We start from the raw sequence: 21637 nt of genomic DNA on the forward strand, positions 1-21637 counted from the left end.
GTGGGAAGGTAACAGTCAAGGAACTACTTTACCTCCTCCTCTTTTTCCTTCCAAGGGCCCTACCTACCCCTCAAAACCAGGACTCAGGGCAGTGAACAAATTAAAATGAGTAACTTAAAGTTCTGTTGTTATGTATTTATTTTAAACTCTGGATCTGGGGGATTGTCAACCATTTTTTCTCCCTAGAGAAACTATCAGCCACTGTTCATGTAGTCAATGGTACTGTTTTTCTGCATATTGTACCTCAAGATGGCAGTCTTGAACTGCACAGTTTTTCAAGGGTGCTGATTCAGAATTACTCATAGCAGAAATCTTTCAGAAAACAAGATATCTTGGGGAGGTCCAACTTAAGCAGGAACAACTGCAAGCAATGTTCAAACAGAACAACCACATCAGAAGCGGACAGCACAACTTATTGATATTTGTATGCTGACGATTATACTCTTTCCAAAAGCTAGATGAAACCATTCATTACTATTGAAATTACTGTTGTTGTAAGCTAAATGCAGTTTAACTAACCACGGTAAAAGTGGAAATGCTTTCATCTTGTTTCTGAACTTTGTAGCCCCCAGATTTTAATTATATAATTCTTCCATATGATATGAAAGAAGCTTAGGAGGACATCCTTATTATTATCATTCCTTCTAAAGGCTGCTGTGATTTTTTTCCTGGATTGGGATTACAGGGGGTTGTGGCTGTCTTGGTGAACTACAGAATACAGAATTAGGAAGCACAGCTGGAACTGCATGGGAAGTCTCTTTTCCAAACATGTTATTCTAGGTTCTTCCCTTTATTCAGAGTAGGATTACCAGATCTCAAGGCCTGGACCCTCATCTCTATTTCTCAGGGTGATGAGGAGGAAGCTCAGGACAATAGCATTGCCTTGAAAATATTAATACATTTTTTCCTCATTTGTTAGAATCATAGGAATTTATCACATGGGGAAAATTGGAAGTTTAAAAGGGTATGGACCTATGATTATCCAGCATATTAGGTGCAACTGCATGATTGGTTTTCACATGACTTTGTGCACAAACCATTAGGAATCTGACCAGAAAGAGACATGAACCAGAAATTAGTCATTTTCAGAAAAATATTGTGAATTCATTTCTGTTTCAGTCACAATATCACTCTTCTTGTGCAATTGCTCTAGTGAGAAAACTATTTGTGGTTTATTCATGGGATTCTCACAGTTTTTGTACTTGTTGCAATTTCCCATGGTTCTTTGGGGTGAGTTTACTTCCAATGTTGCTTTGTTGTGCCTGGTTGCCGAGAGGAAAGCAGCCTTTTGTGCTTTTAAAAAAACTTACCTATTTTGGGTAAATGTTTTGTTCTTTTCCTTAGGTTGGATACCATTTCTGGGAAAGTAAGGGACAGTACAATATATTTTTTATAAAGAAAATTGTGTATTTTTAAATTTCTCTGGGTGATTTTGTTTGCTGCCACGTGTGCTCTGGTGACACAACTAATTCTTCTATGCGCATGGGCAAAAACGCAATTCCCAAAGCATCAACAGGATTTACACACATCTGTGTGAAAACCAAATATACATTCTACCCATTTTTGTCACTTTATTAATGAGCCTTTAATGTGTTATTGTGCTCTGCATGTGAAAATGATTAGTGCATTGGCATGCTTTTGCAGGATGCGGACGTGTTAATCATTATCGGGATGGAGGTACATATGGTCCCCATGTGATAAACTCCATAGAGTTGGAAGAGACCACAAGGGACATCCAGTCCAACCCCCTACACTACATAGGAATAGACAATCAAAGCAGATGGCCATCCAGATTTTGTTTAATGAAGGAGACTCCACCAAACTATGAGGCATAGTATTCCTACTGTCAAACAGCTCTCACCATCAGGAAGTTCCCCATAAGGTTAGGTGGAATCTGTTTTCCTGCAGTTTGAATCCATTGCTCCATATCCTAATCTCTGTTCCATCTTAGTATTGTTAATACTAATATTTTTTATTTAAATACTAAACTTTTTGCAACAGAATTATTGCTTAATGTCTCATGCTTAATGGCACCACCAAGGGTTGCCACCTGTAAGGTCATTCTTGTAATATCAGTAGAGCCTGCTTCCTGTGAGAGGTTGTGCCTGTCTCAGGTTTTGGTCTTAAAATCTCAGAGTGTGGCATAATCCTGATTTGGTAACCCCAATTCAGAGGTACAAAATGGAAGACATTCTAAAATGAAAGCATCTCCTCCATTTCTTCTCGAGTAAGGAGGAAAATATACACATTCCATTTTGGAGTAAGGAGTATAAAAGGGAGAATACAGAATGAATAAATGGAGATGAAGTTGGAACGCTCTAATTGGGCTCTAATTCTACTCACTATAAACAGCTTGAGTATCCTGAATACACCAGATCCTGTCTGATTTTGGAAGCTAAACATGGTCAGGCTTGGTTAGTACTTGGATGGGAGACTGCCGATGAATACCAGATGCTGTAGAATGTATTTCATAGGAAGGCAGTGGTAAACCAGTTCTGAGTATTCTTTCCCTAAGAAAATCCTATGCAATTCATGGGGTTGCCATAAATCAACAGGCGACAGGAAGGCACATACACACACCAGTTCACCATTGGCATAACCCTGACAGACTGCAGGATATTGCTCCCAATCATTGGCTTACTATACATCATTGGCTACATCATCGGCTTACTATACTGGTGCTTCTACCAAATGCCAGGTAAGTTTCAGTGCTGACAGTAAGAGCCTTCTGAACTATACCAAGCTCTCAATGAGACTTTCAAGAAGTTTGAATTCAACTTGACTAAAGAATGGGGTGGGGGATGTGCTATATCCCATCCATTCTGAACTTTTGCTTGCAACATTGGGAGATGCTCTATTAATCATTTACATGTCATGTTTCAAGTTGCAAATATTGATGTGTAATGCAGTTATTATACATTCAGAACATGCCTTTAAAACAAGTCACTGTTACACACCTTTTACAAATAGGTAATGTATTTGAGAAAAATGTGTCCCAAGATGCTTAATAAATTTGAGATAGAAGTGACATTTGACTTATGCTTCCTATAAAATATAGGCATTTTGAGTAAAACAATCTCTTTATTAAAATAGCCTTCCTCAATCTGGGACCTTCTAGTTGTGTGTTGGATAAGCTCACCTCATCCTCAGCTAACAACCTATTTCCAGAATGGCTAGGGATGATGGAACTGTAGACCACCATGTTTGGAGGGCAGCAGTTTTGATTAAACAGAGCAATATAGGTGGGGTACAGACTGCCAGAAAGAGCAGTCTCTCTTTTCCGCATAACCACGCCTCAGCATTCAAGTGTGCGGCACGGCTACGCGGAAGCAAAAGGACTGCTAAAAAGCGGCTCCTTTTTACGCCACTGCAAACTGCCTGTGGCAGCGCAAGGACATCAGTGCCAAGTGCGCCTGTTTGGAAAGCGCGCGGCAGTGACGTCACAGCTGTGTGCAATGTGTATACGGCGCTGCACAGCTGTGACGTCCTGGTGACATCCTAGGGTTGTGTGGCGTCTAGAAACGGTGCCCCGAGGCAACCCTAGCACATTGCCAGGACATGCTACAGGGCCCGTTTGTCCAGGGCCATAAATAGCAGCTTTGTTATCTATAACAACAGAGTTACATTTGATGGAACCTTAGGTCAGGCTTATTTTTTCTGCGTTAGTAATAGTTGTTATTGTCCTGCATTGTGTCCAAAGTGTTTCTTTTGCATGTTTTTGAGGAATCTTCAGTATTTAATGGTATTCTTAAACTACCGTGTTTATTTTTTAACCTCCCTCCCCCAAGTTTGTGATCTGTGAGATTTTTCTTTGGGAAAAGTCTGTTATTTGACCTCAGTCACCAATTTGGATGGGGCTTTTAAAAATCCTTTCTGAGAAATGAATCCATCTGTCCTCCCTACCCACACTCATGATTTTGCCTCGACTCATAATTCTTCCATTTTTCCGGCCAACATTATAATTAGGATTTAAGAGTAAGTCATCAGAAAATGAAACCATTTGCTTGGGGCCAACATCCTTCCTGTGTCATGGTGGGTTTTAAATTTTTTCCCCTTTCACTAGGCTTTTAAAAGGTACTGTATTACATAATGGGCAAAGACACAGAAACAAAATGGGTTATGTTTGCAGTGATCACGGAGGATTCCTGGATTACCCCAACTTTGACTTCTAATGGGCATTGGGCTACAGAAATTTCAACTTACATTCTGTTGTGAAAGATGTTACCCAATCCAGCAGTAATTTTTCTGGCTCATAATGCTTTACTGTTGTAAAAGTGTGAAGGTGTAGGTTGCCCTGGTTTTTGGAATGCCTTCTTTCTTAGTACCTTAGTTTTTTTCTGGCTCCAGCCAAAACTCTTTATTTTCTTAGTAATTCATTCGCTTACTCATTACAGTATTTTAAAAATAATCTGTTTCTCATATTCATTCTGATGAAGAAAACAATTAACTCATTATGGCCCGTTACAAACGGGCAGGAAAGTACGCGCGGAGCGCGTACTAGGGTTAGAAAGGGGTGGTGCTTCCGCACCCCCTAATCCTAGTGCGGGCTCTGCGCGCACCCTCTATACGGGGCGGCGCGGACGTGACTTCCTCGCTCCGCGCCATTTCGGAGCTCCTTCCTGGTTTGGTCCACTGGGTGCAGCCTTCACACGGCTGCGCCCAGCGGACTAAAGGAGAAAGGGGCCAAGCGGCCCCTTTCTCCTCCTCCCCGCCACTGCTGGGTGTCCTTGGGGCTTGAAGCCCCAAGGACACCCCTTTCCAGGCTGTGGGGAAGGGGCCTTTTGCCGCTTCCCCGTAGCCTGGAAAGCGGCGGATTGGGGCCTCAGCGGCTGCCGCTCTGGACACTGAAGCCCCGATACACCGGGGAAAGGGGCAGGTGCAGCCCGCCCCAAACAGGCGGTCTGTAACCCGCCAATGTTACTTTAAAAAGTAATATTTTAGTCATTATTACCAGTAAAATAACTTTGTTCTACTTATATTATAAGATTTTAAATTATAACATTGTTAAACTCCATTATATATTTAAAAAGGAGGAAGGTGCAGTCAACAATCTTATTTGTGAGTCTTTCCCAAGCCCTGCTTATAACTTCAGCATAACTTCAATTTATGGAAATGTTTCTGTGTTTATGATTTTAAGATTTCTTTTCTTCTTCTGTAAAGTGGCTGGAATATTGTATAGCAATGTTAAATGCTATACATAAAAATAAATGCATACTTAAAAATGTTGCTACATGAGAAGAAAATGGCTCATCTTGTAATCTTTATGTCAGTCCTATGCAGCCAGTGGCAGCTGATGATTTCCATGTCAGTGGAGCCATGAATCTACTCTGGGTTCCAGTGTGAACTTTAAAGGAGATGCCAGACTGAACTGTGTCCCACAAATTAGGTTAAGCACTATGGAAAACTTATCTAATGTTCCAACTAATATCCAGAGTTGATTCATTGACATAGAGGCTACCAATTGCAACTGTAAGCGAAGGTCATAAGGTCCTGTCTTGATTGATTTCTAGAAGGCTAGTGCTGTGAGGAGCTCTCTGGAGAAGACCTTTGCCAGCATTGATGGCAGAGAGTCAGAAGAATGAGTGATACCCCCAACATTTGTAATTGCTTGTCTTGGAATATGAGCCTGGGTGCTTCATCATGCTCATTTCAATATGATGTAAGCACACTGAGCTCTCTCTTCTTCTCTTTCTTGAAGACTGACCCTTTCCAGCTTTTCTCACTTTATGGCTGCTGATGTGATAGCAGCTGTAGTGGCAGGAGGAAGAAAAATCCAGCCTTCCTGCTTTCCTTGAAATATGGAAGAAATATATGGTTTTTTGCAGGAGGGTAATTTTATGGTAATTTTACACCAGTATGGTGTAGCAGTTAGTGTGCCTGACAACAACCAGTGAAACCTAGGTTCAAATCCTTGGTTTAACCAAGTTCACTGGATAACCTTTGGCCAGTCACAATTTCTCAGCCTGATCTACTTCACCAAAGTATTAAAAAATAAAGTATTTGAGGGGGTGAGAGAAGGAGAGAGAGAGAACCACAGAAGGCAGAATGAAATTCACAAAATATAAAAGTTTAAAAGTGATTAAACGAGCAAAAAAATACAACTCAGTTAAAAACATGAACCATTTAAGCACATGCACACACATGCATCAGCACAACATAAGTGATAGAAAACCTTGTACAAGGCCCATCCTGCCTAAACAAGAGAGTAGCCATTGGGAAAGCCCTCTCCCATGTTCCCAACAGATGTACTGGTGAGGCTGGTGGGACAGAGAGAAAGGCCTCCTCAGCAGTTCTGAAAACATGAGCAGGTTTGTATGGGAAAATGTGATCCTACAAATAACCTGGAATTGAGCTGTATAGGGCTTTATAGGTCAAAACCAGCACTTTGAATTGTTCCTGGAAATAGACTGGCAGCCAGTGGAGCTGTTGCAGCAAGGAATTCTGTCCTTCTTGTAGTCGGTCCCAGTTAGCAATCTGGCTGCAGCTCTTTGGACCAGTTAATGTTTCTGAACACTCGTTAATGGCAGCCCCACATATAACATATTTCAGTAATCCAGTCAGGATGCAATTAAGGTACATGTCACCATGGCCAGATCTGACACCTCAAGGAGTAGGCACAGTTGGTGCACATGTCTTGACTATGCAAATAACTCCTGGCCACCACTGAAAGATAAGTCCCCAGGCTCAGGGCTGAATACGGGAGTACACAAAAGCTACAAATATGCACATTCAGGGGGAATGTAACTCCATCCAGCACTGGCTGAATCCTCATTCCTTGATTTGCAACTGACTAGGGGCACCTCTGACTTGTCTGGATAATGTTTCTATTTGTTTGCCCTCATTCAGTCAATTATGGATGGCAGGCACTGTTTTAGGATTGAAACAACTAACCTGGATTGTGGTAGAATGGCGTAATAAAGTTGGGTGCCATTTGCTTACTAATGGTACCAAGCTCACTAACTAAATCACTCACTCACAGCCATATAGCCCAAAAAACTCACAAAAAACTCTGGACAACATTTCTCAGTAGTTTCATGTAAATGTTAAATAGCATGGGGGACAGAACCAAACCTTGAGGAACACAAGAGACACACTCCTTTCCCCAAAGAGCAGTAATGCATCATATAATACCCATTTTTAAAACATCAATCAAATATCACAGAATACTGAACTGCCAAGAGTAGGGCAATGCTTAGTATGTTGGACTTGTGCAGGAGAGATTGCTCAAGAAAGAAAGAGAATTGTATAGCATGCCCCTTAAAAGCTTAAGATTGGCAGTTTTAAGATTTTCTCTGAAATTATCTTACCAGCACCAGATAAATACTTTGAAAATACCAATGCTGAAAGTAAAGGGAAAGGTGGTATCTCCATTTTGGGTCTCATCACAGTCATCTTCAATCATGCCATTAAAATGGAAGCTTACCTTGAATTAGCTTTGCTCATTACAACTTGAGAATGAGATGGAGTTGCCTAGAAAAACCCCGCCATAGACTAACCTTTAAAATTGTCTGTTGTGTTTATGCAAGGGCTAATGGCAGCAATGGTATTTTTTCCTGAGCAATACTAAAATATCATGTTAATAGCTACTTGTTCCTGCTTTTTGTTGAAAGAATGGAAGGCACTGGTGGTGTAAACAAACATATCAAGGACAGAAGCATTTAAAACACTGAAATGAATGGAAGAGATGCAAAGACCTTGATGTTTGCCCCCTTGTTTTGCAGAGACAAGTGGATGTTCCAACGCAATGCCACCAATATTGTAAAATTCTTCAATATTATAGCATATCTAAACCCTGGTCATTTATTTAACATAAAGACCAGTTTGCTTTACCAAAATTTAACATTTAATGGATTTCAGTTAACTATTTGGAGACTGAATACTTCCAAAGGAAAAAAAAGTGCTGTAAATGATTAAACACTCAATTTATCTCCCCTTCTTTCCTAGAAGTTACCAGAATTGTATGAACCTAGCTAAATATATCTCTGTTTCTGTCCAGATGAAACCACCACAGGGGACCTTAGCCACAATCTCATTAAAATCTGAATAAATATTGAGGAGCCAGCTCCAAGAACCATGAATGTGCCTGAAACAAGGTCCAGAAACCACAATACTTTAGAATATAAATGTTTTTCATTTGGTCAGGTTTTTTTAGTACACTCTGGAATTTATTTTCTTTCTTTCTTCTTTAATGATGGAGTGGAGATGAATATTTCTTAAACTCAGTTTGAGTTCTTTGACAATTGTACAATTTTAACCAAAAACAGTTGTGTTGGTGGTTACTTCACACATGCTCCAGGGGCATTCACAGTTATTGCTTGATATCTCATATAAGCAAACATGATGTCACATAATGACAATGATGGATCATTTCACTGGCTCATACATGCTTACTTAAGAGCATAAGAAAAACCATGGTGAATCAGACCAAAGGTATATGGGGTCTATAGTTTTTTGAGGGTTTTTCGGGCTATGTGGCCATATTCTAGCAGAGTTTCTTCCTGACGTTTTGCCAGCATCTGTGGCTGGCATCTTCAGAGAATGTTTGCCTGGAAAGGACTTGGCTATATATATTGTGTGACCTGGAAAGGCAGGAGTGATTTGCATGTATACTGTTTGTTGCTAATGGCAGGCCTCAGGGTGTGAGGGTCTGCAAAAGAGGATTAATGTCTGCTTGATTAGTGCTCATTGTATGCCGGGAGCTTTCTCATTTGCATTTGTTGAGTCTTTGTCTTGCTATCTTTCAGGACTGGTAGCCAAACGTTGTTTACTTTAAGGGTTTCCTCTTTCCTGTTGAAATTTTGCAGGTGTTTGTGGATTTCAATGGCTTCCCTGTGTATCCTGACATGGACCAGAATTTCAATGTTTTCAAACAGTATTTTATGCCCAGGATGGTTTGTGGCATGTTCTGCTACTGCTGATTTTTCTGGCTGGCCCAGTCTGCAGTGTCTCTGCATATATTGTTTAATATATGGCGTCTATCATTCTGTTCCCAAAGTGGATAACCAGATAGTTTTGGGACGTGACTGAGCAGGGTCTTGCTACAGAACATAACTGAGTAGAGTGCTCTTGCTCCTGCTCCCAACCGTCCCAATAGGAGCAATTCAAATAATTCAGCCAAGGATGTTGACATGTTTGAATAACTCAGCTTGGAATGATTAGCCCATTTTTGCTTGGCCTCTATTCCATTCATCTGTAACATTAAATGAAAACTCAAGGAAGAACTATAATTTATTTAGTGGCCTTTACCATACATGATACTTGAGAGAAATATTTATTAATTAAAGTTACACTTTCCTTACATGATATCACTGTGTTAGAGTTATGCATTACTCTTTTGTTTCACTTCAGGATGTATTGTTTTCTTCCCTAAAACCTTTCCACAAGCAGCACAAATGCATTGTATATATGACCAGTCGTTCTGAGACTTAGAAGAGAAATGCAAATAAAATATTCATTTTTGTATCCTCTTCTACTCTAATTATCACAGTGGCAAATCATAATGGATAGGCCATTCCCAAGAAAACATGCTTTTGACAACTCAAGGGGAAGCAGAAAGAATGTCAAACATAACTAAGCACAAAATGTAATTAATACATTACTAATTAGCAATCCATCTGTAAAAATACAAACATTTTGAATGGCTATTTTTTTTTCTCAACAAAGGAACTATTTTTGGATAAAACAAACTAACTTCAAGATGAAAAATGACCTTATTTTGATATTGTAGTTGTCAGTGCAACTGCTGGGGTCCAACAACCACTGTCAGTAACTCAAACGAGCCCTGTGGTTAAATCAGACCTTTGAGCAGAGCTAGCAATTTTCAGCAGAAGCATGGTTCCAAAGGCAGTTGAGATAACAGCAGCTGGATGTCTTCCAGGAACTGAAGCAATGCAGGAACCTCCGGGGACACACAGCAAACCGATGCCAGACTTCTTCTGATAAACCACCAGAGAAGCCAAGTCTCCTGAAGTGCTCTTTATTCACAGTGCTATAATACAGATACAGATCTCCAAACCATACCAAACCAACTCCTACTACAAACCCACAAGCTATCACTTGCAACCCCTGGGTTTATATAGACTCCAGACCATGTGGTCTCCCAAACCCAGTGAGTTCAGGTGTGTAACCATGACATGTGTCCCCTGTGTAATCCAGACACATTGTTTCATCACCCATGGCTACGTGCATTTAGACACCAAAGTGTCCTTGAGCCTATGAGCACCAGCTGTGCAAATCAGCCTCATCTTTGTGCTGAATGCTCATGGCCAAACACACACACATGAAGCATTTCCCTGTGTGCTGTTTTAACCCTTGACACTCTGACAGTAGTCCCTCATTTAATAAATAAAAGATAAAGAGGGGAGTACCATGCTTAGCATGTTAACCAAGTTTTACCAAGGTTTCCTTGGTTTTCAATACATGTTGGCCAAATGAAATCAAGGGTCCTTTGATTCATTCCCTCTCCTCTGAAATTAACCTGATTAATATCCATGCTGTCTTAACCGTTACTTAAATTATGGCTGCTTCCACACCGATGGTTGGCTCTAGAATTGCCATTCCTTTTTAAACTCGCTTTTTATGGGGATAAAGGTGACAGTGAAAAAGTAAAGAAATGCCATGGCAACACTAGCCTGTCCAGACAATGTGGCTTTGGCTAGTATGTGTTCCCTTAAACAGGGATAAACACAGATTAACATCCTAGTAATTTTTCTATTAATTCCATCAAGCACTGACTACTGTCTGGAGCTGCCTCTGCCTTGTTTTAACAATTCTTTAATATTTAATTGTATTTTATTGTGGATGGATGGGTTTGGGAGGTTTGGGATATAATGATGATAACTGTTTTATTGTGTTTTAAGGGTGATTTATTATTGTTAGCCTCCTCTATCTGCTTGGAGAAGCGGGATACAAATAACAACAACAACAACAATAATTACTGATGTTTTGGACAGCCTGGACTGGCTTTTTTCACAACTGGAGGTTAATCAGAAATCACTGTTTTTTGTTTTTTTTTAAAAAAAATGCTGTCCTGAACCTAAAATGGCCTAATCCCACCCCCACCCCACAAAATAAGGCAAAACTGCCCTCATTCTCCCTAGAAGGTGTTTGTGGCAAAACTCCTTTTGAAAAAGGTTTTTTAAAAAATATTTGTTTTAACCCTGGGGGGCCCTAGGACCCACAAAGCTGTACTTTGCCTGTGTATGAGTATGTGGCTTCATGTTGCCTGTCAACCTATGGTGACCCCATGAATTTTTCATAGAGTTTTCGTAGGCATCAAATACTCAAATATGGCTTGCCAGTTCTTTCCTCTGAAATCAAGCCTACAGCACCTGGTATTTGTTGAGGTCTTCCATCTAAGTACTATCCAGGGCTGACTCTGCTTAAATTCCAAGATCAGATAGGATCTGATGCCTACAGAGTATTTATGCTCACTTTGCCTTATGGTTGTTATGTGCCTTCAAGTCATTTCTAACATAAGGAGATCCTAAAGTGAACCTATCATGGGGTTTTCTTGGTAAGATTTGTTCTGTCATCAGGTTTGCCTATGCCTTCTTCTGAGGTTGAGAGAGTATGCTTTGCCCAAGGTCACCCAGTGGGGTTTCCATAGCTGAGAAGGGATTTGGACCCTGGACTCCAGAAACCTAGTCCAACACTCAAACCACTACACCACGCTGGTTCCCTTTACCTATCCCTACTTAAAATGGAAAGTTTCATATTTCTGGTCATTTTGTTCTGGCCATTTTGTTGCTTTCACGTTCAGCCTACTTCGCCTGTCAGCTAGGCTCTGCTAATACTAAGGGAACAAGGAGTCAACTAGTAACCAATGCAGCACTAATGACCTTAGCCTGTCCAGGTAGAGTTCTGATCCTTAAGTGAATTTGTCATGTGATTGCTTGGGTATTCTACAAGGGCAAAAGTGCCATGATGCTGTCTTCTCATAGGAGGATTAAACAGTATTACATTGAATTAGGTAAAGGGATGGATGGATGGGCGGATGGATGGGATAAATCTACACAGTATTTGTGAGGGTTTCCAAGTGAGAGAATCATAGTGAACACGAAGGGCAATATCACTTAGAACATACTTTTGACAAAGTTTCAAAGTTGTTATTTAATTTTTGTTGAATCTAAAGATGTTTACCAGATTCAGTTGAAGTCCAAGCAGGAGTGGGCATCCTTTAGACTATTTGCTCCTCCTGCCCAATGCTGCCCCACTTCACATGTTTTCAGGAACCACAATTCCCCTGTAATTTTGTGCCATTCTGATTCACTTAATAAAGGCATTCCATAATATGACTTTGGAATTTGTCTTACTATCAACACAGCTACCCCAGCATTTGTATAATTCTCTAGCCTTTCAACCTATCTTTTGAAACTTTCAACCTTTCTGCACTGGGGATACATCTGTGAAATGCCACACTTTCATACAAATTGGCCCTCAAACTATGGAGAAATGGAAACTGAGAGAGAAATAAATCATTCTCCCTCCAATTTTTAAATGACTCTTTCTTCACACAAACGTCTATATCCATCCTTCTGAAAATGTAAATGTTAATTAGTTAGGGCCATCCTCCCTTTCTTCTGAGCTGTTCTATTGCATTGTCTTTGATTCTGATGCTGAATACCAAATTGTTTTCAAGAAGACAACTATTTGTTGTTTACTTTCTTTGAGTTGACTTCAACCCATGTTGAATCTATGAATAAGAGACCACCAACCCACCCTATACCCAGCTGCCCTTCTCAGCTCCTGCAGATTCATGGCTGTGGTTTCTTTGATTGAGTCTATCCACATGGAATTTGGCCTTTGTATTTTCCTATTGCCCTCCACTTTCCCAAGAATTATAATTTTTTTTCTAGTGAGAAATTTCTTCTCATGATATGCCCAAAATGTGACCACATCAGTTTAGGCATCTTTGCTTCCAGGGAGTATTCAGGCCTGATCTGCTCTAGATCTCATCCATTGGTCTTTTTGGTGGTTCACAATATTCTCAGAACTATTGCCCAGATCTAAAATATGGATAAAGGAGACAGTCAAATTAATATTATCAAGATATGGACAGATAGAACTCTGTCTACCAGTGCCCACCTAGATTTATGAAACAGTTACCAACAAAGCCATGAAAGTCAGAGAAAGGGAACATTTGTATTTCAGGATGTGGAATAGTTTGCCATCTCCATTAGCTTCTAGTCAATTGAAAAGCTGTTTATGGACTTAAGGGCCCTTCCCATGTTGGAACCAGGGAGCATGAAGGATAGCATTTTAACACACCTACTTACTTAGACCTTGAGGTCCCTTAGAAGCCCTTTTCTGGATGTCCCCAACCAGTGAGGTATGGCAGGAAGATTTCAATGAAAGTTTCTGATCAGCATCGGCACTGCAGTTATTTAACAATATCCAGTTTCCCTGGTACTTTGTTGCAATTTGTGCCTATTTATTCCATCAGTTCTTTTGGACTTTTAATCTTTCCTAGCTTGTTAATGCTATTTTAGTCCACTTTGTATTATTTGTTTCTAAAATCCTATGCTTCATCACTTCATTTCATTATTTTCTTGTCAATAATTATAGTATTGTTACTCTCTAAACTTTTTGATACAGAACTATTAATAAATATCTTAATACATGCATACATACATACATTCTACCCATTTTTTTTTAAATAGTCTGTCCAGTAGGGCACTGGTTTAAAATGTATGTACCTGGTGTTTTGGGATTCTGGCAATACTGATCAACCCACTATTTATTAGTCTCAGAGGTGGTGCTGAGGACCTATGTACAATGGTACTAGTTAACTTCAATATTCATGTTGAAGAAGCTTTGTCTACGATAGATCAGAGGCTTACAGACACCATGGCAAGTGTGGAATTGTCCAGACATGGGAATAAGCCAGCCTTCAACACGTCTGGTAGCCTTATCTTCACTGGGCAAGAAGATATGTGTGGGCTGGTTTAGGAGGTAGAACTGCTGACCTTGAAATACTGAAGACTATGCAGTAAAAGACTTATAGATTCATGCAGCTTATTTTCCCTTCCATCATTTCCATACTGATTTGACTCATTCCAAGGCAAAGTAGACAGTGTACTATTTGTTCTGTGACTTAAAGTGCTAATGTACAAATCTCAAGTACCAGATGATGGAAAACACCTTCAGCTTAACAGAAAACCTTTTAAACATCTGAGCACTTAAGACACAGAAGCAGTTTCAAGTGAAATTTGGCATAAACACTGGTCAAGCAGGGGAAATATTTTCCCCTGCTAAACTGGAACAAAATTACATATTAAATATACATTTTGATTAACAAGTATATTAAGGTCTTTTCTTTCTTTTTCTATTAAATCTACAAGATTTCTTCTTTTTTCACTGATGGGATAGAAAGAGAGGGATGTTATTCCTACCTTTGACTTGACTCAGTTTATTTGCTCTCTGCCACTGCCCTGATCCAGCTAGGAGAAGCTGTGCTACAGATTCAGGGGGGAAAGGCCTTTGACTTCTGTCTGTACCTGGATGGGAAACTGCACATGCAAATCAATGTTGCATACATGCCTCTCATTCCCCCCAATAGCCAAGTTTTCCAGTGCATAACCACAAAACTAAGATCCTCTAACTGATGTCTGAAACAGATATTAAAGGCTGAAGTTCTAGCTCCCTTTGTTTTCAAATACTGAACCATCATGATGCTGCACTCCATTCTCCCCTGCCATGAACATCAAAGTGTCCCAGAGTGAGAAAAATAGCTTGAGCTGCTTTGCTTTAGCTACAGTTTTTGGTTGGGGTTGTAATTATACTAGTCAAGTGGTGGCCAAAGATATTTTGCTGCCTGAGGCAAAGATCAAAACAGCATGACCCATGTGTCCCACATACAGAACCTGGAAAATGATTTTTTTTTCAAGAGGACAGAATCTTCCATCCAGTCTGACGGCAGCAGGCTAGTTTAGGGGCTTCAGATGAATATTGAGAGGCCACTTTCCTACTCACCTGAGGGTACATTCTGAGGGTACAACCCCATTCTGACTCCAGATAAAGTCATTTCTGATACTGATAACTCCTCTCCACATCTATATATTTTTAGTTTGGCTGTTGTTGTTTGTTGTTGTTGTTGTTGTTGTGTCTTCCAGTCATTTCTGACTTACATAGAACCAATTGTGGTGTTTTCTTGGCAAGATTTGTTCAGATACAAGGTTACCCAGTGGATTTCCATGCCTGAGGGAGGACTACTGTGTAGTCCAAACTACTATATCATGATGGTTCTTGTCTATATTTTTGGAGATAAATAGGTAAATCTGCAAGCTTCCAGTTATAGCTTTCCACAGACCAGCAGTTCTACAGAGGTAGCTGGAAAAAGGGTTCATGAAAACACCAGTCAGCAATCCAGGTTGGCATATGAAGTACATGGGGAAAACAACCATAAACCTGCACACACACATCAATAACCATAAGTCTGTAATACTGAACAGAAAGTTGGAGCAACCAGTAGCCAGGCATTTCAACACAGAACAACACAGCCTCTCTCATTCATCTCTGTTAGGTACTGAGCTGCTTTCTCTTTCAAACATTTTGGAAAAAAGGGAAAATTTCTAGATTCATAGACTTAAGATACTAGCACTGTACATCCTCAATCTTCTAGAAGATAATGCTACCAACCACTGAGGGCTTACGCAGAATGGGAAAAAGTCCCTGGAAGTATAGAGACTTTCCATATTTTTTTTGCTTTGATTTTATCTACATATTCATGGTTTTGTCTCCAAGCTCCTTCTTGAAAATCCCAGGTGGCCCTTCCTCCCTCCCCACTCCCTTGCATTCTTTCTTCTCCCCTTCCACTGTTCATGTGTCACATCTAGACTCAGACATTTCAGATATTGACTTTTACCACTTTCCACTGAGCTCTTTTTAATCAGGCATCATATTCAAAGTGTTAAACTGCTTTAGCAGTAGTAGAATAGTTAGCCATTATGACCATTCCTTTTATTGCTAGCATTCTTCTTCCCCTCGCTTGATCTCTGTTGAATCTACTGCCCTGGGAATAGTCATTGTGTTTCTTAGTGGTGGCCACTAAGGAGAATATGTACATCATGTAGATTTATTTTTTAAAAATAGATAGATAGATAGATAGATAGATGATAGATAGATAGATAGATAGATAGATAGATAGATAGATAGATAGATAGATAGATCAGAATGGACAGAAACAAAGCTAGGGACCTTCTCCCCCCCACCTTTTTGCCTGGATGGGCCCTGAATAATGATGAAAACAGGGTGCTTTAGGACTTCATGACCTGTTGTCTCACAGCAATTGTGTGGTTGAAGCAAATGGGGGACATTCCAGTTTGGAAACAATCACTACCACACTTCTCTGCAATCATGATCCATGGTCCCACAGTCACTCTTTTGCACTGCCTTGCTCATCCCAGCTATCTCTTCATGTATGCCCTACCCAGTGCATTTCAATTTTTTAATTTTGATTTTTGCTGCAATTTCACATTTATGAGAAAATAATAAACATTTTAAAAATTAAAATAAATGAAATAGAAAAGGAAAGGAAAATGAAGTAAAAGCAATCTCAGCCTGCTTGGGAATAGCCGGGGGAGAGAGGCAGGGAACAAGAGCGGAGCAGTCACACCATGTGACTGCCAGAATGTCGGAACTGCAGTGGAAGGGACCTGTCACGCCAGAGGCAGTAGCGGAAAGCAGCAATATTGGCAGCCATTGACAGGGTTTTCCTATCAATGAAAAGTGCACTCCACCAACAATTGAAATGCAAACTAGCAACAGGAGGGGCATGGCATCATGATGAGTACCGGCCAAAGATACTATTATCCTGCTGTAATTGTGATTTTCCACTGTTGTGTGATAAAACCTGTAAATTGCCACCTTGGAAACAACCCAGTTTTATCGCAAGTGAATAAGACAGAAGCCAAAATCTTTTACTCATTATATATATATATATATATATATATATATCTGTTTGTTAATCACATCAATAAATACACATACAGATAGACAGACACAGACACACCCACACACATTCACAAAAGAAAATAAAGCACATCACACTATGTGCTTTTCTCCAGTGCTTGTTTTTTTATATATGAAGCTTAAAATACATTCCAACCATTTTATGTTAATCATACAAAATATTCCACATTCTATTCTATTATGTACTTAGCCAGATTTATTTTAAATGAATCAAATTGTGTAAACCTTTAATAAGGGAAGTTTTTTAATGACATGAAACTTTTTTATAGCATTGTCTTATGATTGCAAGATTTTGTATGATATATTTTGAATAAAGTTTAAAAAAATTATGAATTTAGCCATATTTGTTGCCTGCAGTTCTCCTGTCTATCTAAAGTGGGTAAATGTTCATGTAAAAAGTTCTTATCCTGTATGTATGAGCAGCATACGAGAGAGAGGCTTTCTATATATTGCTGTCCAGATCAAATATGGTCTGAGGTCTACATTTATAACACATGTCCAGATATGTTGCATTTAATGCAGACAAGATGGTGCAGACAGACAGAGGAGAAAGTTCTTGGTAAGGCACATCTCCAGCCACTGTGTCCAAACCAGACCACTAGTTAAACACTGACTTCATTATGGCCAAGGTAAAAAAATTGATACATTGCTCAAATTTCACTTTGAACAAGAGTGGTTTACCTGGAACTGGGAAGTACACAGAGACATCTTTTGGTCAAATCAAGTATTACATGAACTTCTCACATCTGGATTTTTTTTTAAAAGGCATGTTTTTTAATGCCACCTTTTGGCATCAACTTACAAGAACACATCATTTCACCAGGCAGAAATGCAAAATGAAACCAGATAACTATGAAGTACAATGAATCTTGCATGAAATCCTGAGATTGTTATAAGGTGTGATCTCCCAAGTGATCTGAAATGACTTAACATGGATTCAACTAGGTTTAACACTTGATGGAAGAAAGATCCCAGCTTAACTGCATGCCTAGTTCTCAAAACAGCAGAACTGTGTAAATGTGATGTTTGTTGCATTCATCTCTTTGTTAATGACTTTATTTTTGCTTTTCCAGAGCAGAAATTATCACCATCATGCAGAACAGTTTATCTACCCATCTGTGAGGAACCAAAGTCAAAATATAAATGATATTAAGCTATATGTAGAAGGGTAGCTTGTGCATGTATAGATCTCCGTATACAGCTAGCATGCTGCTAAATTAGATAGGTATTGGTGAACATGGTACTAGCAATGTGTTTCCAAGTGTTATTTTAAATATCGTAACTGAAGACAGAATGACATTTAAATACTTCATATGTAATTAAAGCTACACCAAAGTTTTCAGTCTGTTCTTAAATGCTATTTGGTTACTAGGCATTCCTGGAACACTTTTGGAACCTGATATATTAATATGTTTTCCCTGCTGCAGTAAAAGCAGTGGCTTGGACCCACGCCAGAGACCCACGCCAGAGACCAATATGTTCACCACTGAGCTGTCTTCTTAACTGTGCCAGTGTGCCTCCATCCTACTTAGCATTGCTAGTATGCTCCCTCTAACTCAAAGTAATTTCCTTACTAAATATTTCAAATCCTTGATTCTCCTGTGTGCTACTTTTTTACGATGAAATTGCAGGAGCCCTGGTGGTTATATAGTAAAAATAATTGTTTTACTAGTATGAAATAATTTTGCCCTTTGGTCCTTCCTATCCCCATTTATATGGCTAAAAATAGCAAGATCTATGAGAACATAAGAGTCTTTCCTATAGTGAATCAGACCATTGATCCATATACATAGATAATTATATTGTCTATAATGGCAGCAGTGACTTTCTAGGATAACAGAGAACTTTCTTTTCTTGACCTAACTGGATCTGCTGAGGAATGAATCGGAAACATTTGCTTGCAAAACATGTTATCCCCCACAATGGTCATTACTGTTAACATAGCAGTCCTGATTTGTAAATAACGTATTTTAAACAACAAATTCTGATGAATTGAGCTGCAGCTCACAAATCCTTATGCTGAATAAAATGTATTCATCTATAAAGGGAGAAACCATCTAGTGTGGTGTTTGAACATCGGGGTCGAAGACTTGGAAAATGGGGTTTGAATCCATGGGACCCATTGAATGACCTTGGTCAAATAATACTCTCTCAGCCTTAGATCTAATTTGCACTGCAGAAATAATGCAGTTTGACACTGTTTTAATGGCCATGGTTCAATGCTAAGAAATTCTGTGATTTGTAGTTTTGTGAGATATTTAGCCCTCTCTGTCAGAAGCTCCGTTGCCACAACTACAAATTCCAGAAATCAATAGCATTGAGCCATGACAGTTAAAGTGGTGTCAAATTACATGACTTCTGCACTACAGATTAGACTTTAGAGAATGAAAACCTCATCTGAATAAATGTTGCCAAGAAAAGTCAGATAATAGGTTCACCTTAGGGTTGTCATGAGTCAGAAATGACTTAAAGTCACACAGCAACAGCAACAGCAACACTACTACTACTACTACTAGTAGTAGTAGCAGCAGCAGCTTTGAGGGATTACCCAAGTTGCTTTGTATATCACCAAAGCTCTACTGCAATGTCTTCAAAATGCTATGAAGTCTTATTACAGCTAAGAGCATGGTGGGAGCCACCTCACTGGCAGAACTGGAAAATGGTAGAGATGACAAACATCCCCCAGTCCAGCAAAAGTGAAATTGCAATGGCTTCTTCCCTTTTGCATAACAGATACTTGAGAGAGGAGGTGGGATGGTGAACTTGAACACAAACAGAAATTATGTTGAAATTCCAGATATTAGTGATGCAATTTGCTTAAAGCCATTCCATTTCCCCCTTCTTGTTGTAAAAACTGTCACCTATCAGGTTTCTTCCACTATTTTGTACTTGCTGACAAATGCACCTAATAAATGTCAATCAAAGGAATCTGAAGCAATTTTGTTCAGAGATTGCTTTTAGTATCTTGAGCACACTGGAAGGAAATAGAAAAGTAATATCTTCTCTCTTTCATGTTGCTTTCATTTTAACTTTTGACCCTCTTTGTGAGATTTCTTTTTTGTACTGAACTGAAAAAGCATTTAGGTCCATTACCAATTACTTCATGATCAAACATTTCTCACTCTAGTTTGAGGAAGATTTTTTTTTTTTAAAGTGCAACATTAGGGAGCTGGGTATGTTTAGTCTGGAGAAGAGAAGGTTAAGAGGTGACATGATAGCCATGTTTAAATATTTGAAGGGATATCATATGGAGGATGGAGCAAGCTTGTTTTTTGCTGCTCCAGAGACTACGGAGTTTAGTGCACAGCTAAAAAAATGCAACTTACCGCTGCCGAATTCAATTCTGATTTGGGCTCCATCTGGGTATTATCAGACACATTTTGCCGCTGTTGCTGTCACAGGCCAGGTGCAGCCCACGTAACATTTGGCTAGAATCCAAACTCAGCCAGCCTCTTTTCAAAACCGGGAAGCTCTTAGTTTTGCAAATCAGTTTTACAAATTCTACCCGGAAGTTATCTGGGTTGCACCCAGCCGGCAGCAGCAGCAAATTTGTCTGATAATACTCAGATACAGCCTGAATTAGAATTGAATTTGGTAGTGGTAAGTTACTTGTTTTTAGCTGTGCGCTAAACTACTAACACTTGGAGCAATGGGTCCAAACTGCAGGAAAAGAGACTCCACCTAAACATTAAGAAGAACCACCTGATTGTAAGAGGTGTTCAACATTGGAATGTGCTGCCTCAGAGTGTGGTGGAGTCTTCTTCTCTGAAAGTTTTTAAGTAGAAGCTGGATCTGTTGGGAGTGCTTTGATTGTGACTTCCGGCATGGTAGGGGGTTTGACTGCATGGACCCTATCTGTTCCAACTTTGTGATTCAACAGCAGCCACATTTTCCAAGAGACCATGTGAAAGATACTAAAATACATATTTAAGTTGATATGTGAGTAAGTTGGTCTCTTATCTTTCAGCTACCAGTACATTCCAGTGTAATGTTTCCACTGTTGTAACCCCATAGTGTTCATCATAGCTCAGATAAGGATGGAATATATCTCAAAATTTGTATATATACCTACTATATCATGTTTAAATAGAATTATTGCCACATGGACAACTCCTGTTAAAATCCTGTGTGGTGGTCTAGCTTAAAATTTTCTCTTTAATTTTGATTAAGATTTCTTGTAAGCAGGAGTTGAACTTTATGCATTATATCTAAAATGAACAGTGGTTACTGGGGAAACACTGCCATGTAGTCTTAGCAAGGAAGCTGGAGAGTGCTGGGATGCACATGTTCTATGGAGTGAGGAGAAATGATTGCAACATGAAGATGCTATCGATCTGATCAGCTTGGCAAGTATGAAAAAGGATGCAACTCATGGAGAATGTTGTTCCATCTATAAGTTTTGGTAGTAGCGTCCCAGAGGTTGGTGCAGGGAGGAGGGAAAACTGCCTTGCTCTCTCCCCCATGGCCTCAATCCCTCCCAGACTGTTGCAGGGCCTTCAGGGTGTGGCATGGCTGCAGCTGCACCTGACTTTGAAGGCACCGCACCCTCAGCAGTCACCCCTATTGAGGGGGCTGGAACTGAAGCCTCTAGAGGGCCCAATTAGGGTCCTGTGTGGTTGCTCAGCAAGTGAGAAAGCACCTTTTCTCACTTGTTCAGTAGCCACAC

Source organism: Sceloporus occidentalis, unplaced genomic scaffold (genome assembly GCF_023333645.1).
Source record: "Sceloporus occidentalis isolate IW3139 unplaced genomic scaffold, rSceOcc1.0.p SCAF_2, whole genome shotgun sequence".
Lineage (NCBI taxonomy): Eukaryota > Metazoa > Chordata > Lepidosauria > Squamata > Phrynosomatidae > Sceloporus > Sceloporus occidentalis.